A 6000-nucleotide genomic window follows, 5' to 3' on the forward strand; every position below is an offset into this window, starting at 1 on the left:
TCATATCTTACACTGTCCATTGTCTCCCTTTACCCACATTTCTGTTATTTGTCCCCTTTGTGGGGTGGGGGCTATATATCCAGTCTTGTGATGGGTTCCCCCTTTCTCACCCTTCCCCCTCCCTGACCATCCCCCTACCTTCATAATAACACTACTCCCACTACTGTTCCTGAGGGGTTTATCTTGCCTGAATTCCTTGTGTCAAGAGCTATTATCTGTACCAATGTGTATTTTCCAGTCTAGCTAGATTTGTAAGTTAGAAATGGGTCATGGGAGGAGGAAGTATGCAGGAACTAGAGGAATGATATATGATTCATTGGTGCTAAATTGCACCTTGGTTGAATCATCCCTTCCTGTGGGGAGATATCCAGTTATCTACAGATGGGTTTGGGGTCTCCAATCCTACCCCCTCTTTCACATCAGTATAGTTGTTTGTTTTTGGGTCTTTTGATGCCCGATGCCTTATCCAGTCGATACCTCATGATCACACACGCTTGTGTGCTTCTTCCATGGGGGCTTATTGGTTCCCTGCTAGATGACCAATTGTTTGACATCAAGCCTTTAATACCCCAGTTGTATATTTTTTTGATAGCTGGGCACCATCTGCTCTCTTCACCAGATTTGCTTATACACGCATTTTGTCTCCAGTGATCATGTCAGGAAGGTGAGTATCAAGGAGTGCCAGGTTATCAGAACAAAGTGTTTTGTGTTAAGGAAGGCTTTGAATAGAGGCCCAAAGTCCACCTGTTATCTTAATAATTATCACATAAATATTGGTACATTGACTTGTATCCCTTTCATTATAAATTAATATATTTACATATATACATGCCTATAGTTATACCTCTATAAATAGTTTTTGCCTCCTATGTCTTTCCTCTATTTCCTTTCACCTCCCTCCTGTCCCACTATCATGCTCACCCTCCATTCGGCTCTCAGCATTTCCTCTCCGATACATTGCTCTTGATCAAGCCCCACCCGGCATTATATGCCCTCCTCACCATCCATTTTAGATCTCTTATTGTTCCCTTATCTCTGAGTGTGTTGGCTCCCCATCCCCCTCCCTGTGGCCTCCCCTCCCTTGTTCCCCTAGAACTTCCAGTCGAATAACTTTCTCCTGGGGATTGTTTGTCCTGTCTTTCTTACATAGATAGACATGGGGTAAAAGAAAATAAACAGCAACACCCCCAAAAAATAATAAAAAAGAAGAAGAGGGGGGGGGAATCCAAACAACAGATAGTTCTAGGTCTGTATGATGACCTTTATGCATATTTTCTGATCAAGTTTGCTGAGGTGCCAAGCCCTGTCCACCAAGTCAGAAGTCTCCTTTCAGGATTCTTTGGAGAGTTGGTAACTTTGCTTCCCTTGCTGTCCAGTTACACTCCCTTACATTTCACTCCACTGTGAATAGAACAGATGAGGTACACTTTGCAATGTCTCCAGTCGGTCCCCTGTGGTGCTATGGGTCAGTGAGGGAATGTCGTGAACTTCTAATCTTTTGGTGAATGGTTGAACACTCAACCACCTGCACTAACCAGAGATTCCACATGAGAACTAGGATACTGTATTAAATCGCCCAGTTTATGCCTCTTGCCCTCTAGATCAGAGCTCCAGGAGGTCTCAAACTGAGTCTAACTCCTATAGAGTTTCAGACCCTTGTGGGTGATGTTATCTGCTGTCAAATCAGCTCCGACTCATAAGAACCCAATGGGTCAAAGCCGAACTGATTCACAGTGGGTTTTATTCTGTAATATCTACAGGAATGGATCACCAGCAGGTGGATTTGAACCACCAACCTTCAGGTAAGCAGTTGAGTGGTTACCATTGCACCCACACCAAACCACATTTGTTGCCATCATGTGGATTCTGACTCATAAAGACCCTCCAGGGCAGAGTAAAACTGGCCCCATAAGATTTCCAAAGCTGTAGATCTTTATGGAAACAAATGGCCATATATGTGTCTGCTGGAGCAGCTGGTGGGTTTGAACTGTAGACCTTTTAATTAGCAGACAAGCACTTTAACCCTCTATATCAACACGAGATTTACTACCATCATACTTGGAATTCCTTAATAATGTTTTAGGTGAGTGAACAAAGGAAAGAAAATATTATACTGCTCCTTGTGGTGTACATGGCTCTGTGGGATTTGCCCTCTAGTGACTGTTCTACCTCATCTTACTCCATTCTCATCTTTGACCTATTACAACGACCTTTCTTCAAGCTTTGAACATGCCAAACAGTGACCTTTGGTAATGATTAGCCAGCTACTACCACCAGGCCGGATTGATCCTGCAAATATCTTTGTAAAAGCAAAATAAAAAGTTATCTTGGAATATAGTCATGCTCATTTGTTGGTGTGGTAGTTATATAATCTGTTGTCAGTTTGAGATAATTAAGCGTGAAGGGGTGGAGTTTAGTTTATCAATGAGGTCACAGCTTGATGACTTCATTTGGAGGTGTTAAGGAGATAAATAGCTGGCTGGAGCCTAGACACAGGCTTACTCTCTAGGAGACCTTGCCGCTGACATGGAGCTATGATAGTGCCCTGAGATAGAGGAGCCACGTGGATGCCCCTGCCAGCTTATAACACCACTGGATGCACAAGACTTCCTACCCACTGATCTTCCTGCATTCAGCATCATTTCATGGCTTTCGTGAGTCTGAAGAAGAATTTATAGATTGGTATTGGACATATGGGCTAATATAAGACTTATGGACTTGATCTGCACTGGGCTGGGATGTTTTCTCAATATTCAATTACTCTTGTATATAAAGCTGTTTCTTAAACACACATAAGTGTCTAAGAATTTGTTTCTCTAGTCAACCCAGACTAACACAGTTGGCATATTGACTATGGCTGTTTGTATTATGAAACAACAGAGGAGTAATTGCTTCAGAAAAAAAGCATGGCCCACAAAACTCAAAATTTCAATCATCTGGCCCTTTACAGAAAAAGTTTACCAACCTCTACACTAGTTCTTTACTCTTGCTATGAACTCTGCATTTAAAGCTACCCTCAAGAATAGAAGTCCACAGATAAATATGTATAGGTTTGATAGAAGATAGTTCTATATGCATGTTAACCTGTGCTGTAAATCTAGCTATGACTATGGTAGAACCTACAGAGGGAAAGTTATGAGAAGTTCTTAGATATAACCAAACACCTTGAGGGAATAAGATGCTCGGCCTGGGGGATCAGGAGCATAGTCCCAAGGAGACAGCAATATCAGTTGGCATAGCATGGTACAGAAAGACAGAGCTCTACATCCTACTTTTGCAAATAGCAGCTGGAGTCTTAAAAGCTTATGTGCAGCCATCCAAGGAGCAACCATTGGTCTATCCCCATTCAGAGGAAGAAGAGCGATGAAATCAAAAGCCATAAGGAACCAATCAATTAGTCCAATTGACTTGAGAGACCACACAAATGTCACTCTCCACCCCCTGAGACCAGAAAAACAAGATACTGGCAGGTTGTCACTATCAACTACTTTGAAAAGGATCCCCTTCGAACAGCGGTTTTCAACCTGTGGGTCACGACCCCTTTGGGGATCAATTGACCCTTTCACAGGGGTTTCCCTATTCATAACAGTAGCAAAATTACAGTTATGAAGTAGCAACAATAATAATTTTATGGTTGGGGGGTCACCACAGCATGAGGAGAGGAACTGTATTAAAGGGTCACAGCATTAGGAAGGTTGAGAACCACTGGATTAGAAGGTCCTGGATTGAGTGGGAGAAAAATATGGGACAGAATGCAAAATCATCGATGACCCCAGTCTTATGTGTTGGATAGAGACTGAGACTGGTGGAACTTCTAAGACAATGCCCCTTAGTTAAGCTTTGGGTCTGGAATTGAATTCACACCGTGTGAAAATAATCAAACATTTAAGATTTTTTTTTTAAGAAGGAAGTATTTTCCCAAGAACAAAGTTCAGAGCATTTTGAAAGAAGGAGAAATGTAAAGAGAAAACACAGGAAAAACATAGGCTTTGAGAGTTTATCACCTGAAAATGCAGGTATTATCCTAGCTCTGGGGCCAATTTACTCAAGCCAAGTTGGAGGAAGAAATAAAACTTTCTTTCAAGGTGCCACCATCAAGGAGACTGATAGTAACAGGCTGTGTTAGTGGTGTCCTGTTTGAAATAAAAATTGATAGAGAATATAAACCTTTTTACTTTGGAATTTACACTTTGGGGAGTCATGCATTACTTGATGGTTTACATTAACTCAGGTTTTAGGGTAACCACAGGACCATGAGCAGCTCATAGACCAGTCTCAGGATGTCTTGGTTGACTAAGTAGATAGCTGCGCCTAGCTTTTTTAATCACCAACAGTTTAGAAGAAATGACCCTCAGTCATTTGACCCTTTTGGGTGATATCCACTTCCAGCCTGTTTGTCCTGGAGCAATTATCAAGTTATAAAAAATCCCACAGAGACCCCATTAAGTAAAGTACTTTGGGATGTCTGCATTTAGTAAGGGATTTTTGTTCTCAATACATTTCAGTTGACACTGAGGGGATTGTAATGGATAAGCTGAAGCAAAATGTGTAAGAAATATTGAATGTAAAACATGATCTGCTCTGAAAACCTTTACTTCATTCACAATGAGTCACCACATGCAGACCTCCAAGGAACTGAAATATAAGAGACTTCCCAGAGCCAACAAAAAACACAAGACTTCCTCTAGATCCAGTGCCCTATTAGGACTTCTACCTTCTGGAACTGTGAGAAAATAAATGTCCATGGGTAAAGTAAAACCCAAAACTCTACCCTTGAGCCTTTGCAAGTTGCCCCCCACTCATTCTTCAGTTGACAGTTCATACAGTATCTCCTTAGAGAAACCTTCCTACTAAATGTACTTTCCTTGTAGAAGGAATCACTATCTGAAATTATCTTAGCTGCCTTCACCAGAAGATTGTATTCTACCTAAGGATAGAGTCATGTCTAATTCAAAGCTGCATCCTAACAATTCTTGGCACTTATTAAATGTTCAATAAATGCTTGTAGAATAAAACAATAAAAATAGCTTACTGAGAAAACCAGCCGTCTCCTCTGTCTTATAACAATGAAATTAACCTGGATCTACTACACAGAAATGGGTGGGTTTGGCTGTTTCCTTAACTGAGAAAAATGTAAAGGTCTCCCCCTAGAGGTTTTGACAGCAAATGCAGTCCATGGAAGTTTTAAATGTACAACATTCAAAGATGAAAGTCAAATTCAAAATTTCCTTTGGGTGATGACAGTGGAAGGAGAGGCAATAATGAAGATGTTTTTCAGGTATAATTATGTAATATGATTTCTCTTCACCGGATCTGTCTACCAGCAGTTCCTAAAGCTCTCAGTTCGTACAACTTCAGCAATCCTCTTCCCCCCCCTCCCTTCATAACCCATAAGGATTGATACTCTATTTAACATCAAGGGATTAGATGAGGTACCCAATGAAGTCACAGTAACAGTAATAGTTAATAGAAGAAAACCAAGCATTAAAACATAGAGTAAGCAAAGGTGGGAGAGAACTAGCCAGAGAGATGGCAAAATTCAGGAAAATGTAGTGCCCAGGAAAACAAGTGAATCAAAAAGACCTATAAGTCAGCATTGACTGAATGCACTGATTTTTATTATTTTGGGAGGAGGAAGAAGTAATAAATCAAATTTTGCTAGGTGACATAAAGTCCTCCCCCATTAAGAAGTGACCATTGGCCTAAGAAGTCCTGAACCTAACTATGTGCACAGAAGCAGCAGACATTGATCTACCACAGAAAGAAATCTTCAGAATGCTTATTGGAATTATGCAGGATATGAGGGAAACAATATCGAAAAAGGATGAAATGATAGAAGTGGTAACGGCTATGCACCAAATGGAAATACAAAAACTAAGGGCCAAGAATAAAAAAACAGTAGAAAATTCATAGACTTTGCCAAAATACTTGAGAAGGCAGAGACCAGCACCAGTGACCTACAGGATAACCAGGAAGACTTCAAAAAATTGGAAAGGCAGT

The sequence above is a fragment of the Tenrec ecaudatus genome, chromosome 3 (genome assembly GCF_050624435.1).
Source record: "Tenrec ecaudatus isolate mTenEca1 chromosome 3, mTenEca1.hap1, whole genome shotgun sequence".
Taxonomy (NCBI): Eukaryota; Metazoa; Chordata; class Mammalia; order Afrosoricida; family Tenrecidae; genus Tenrec; species Tenrec ecaudatus.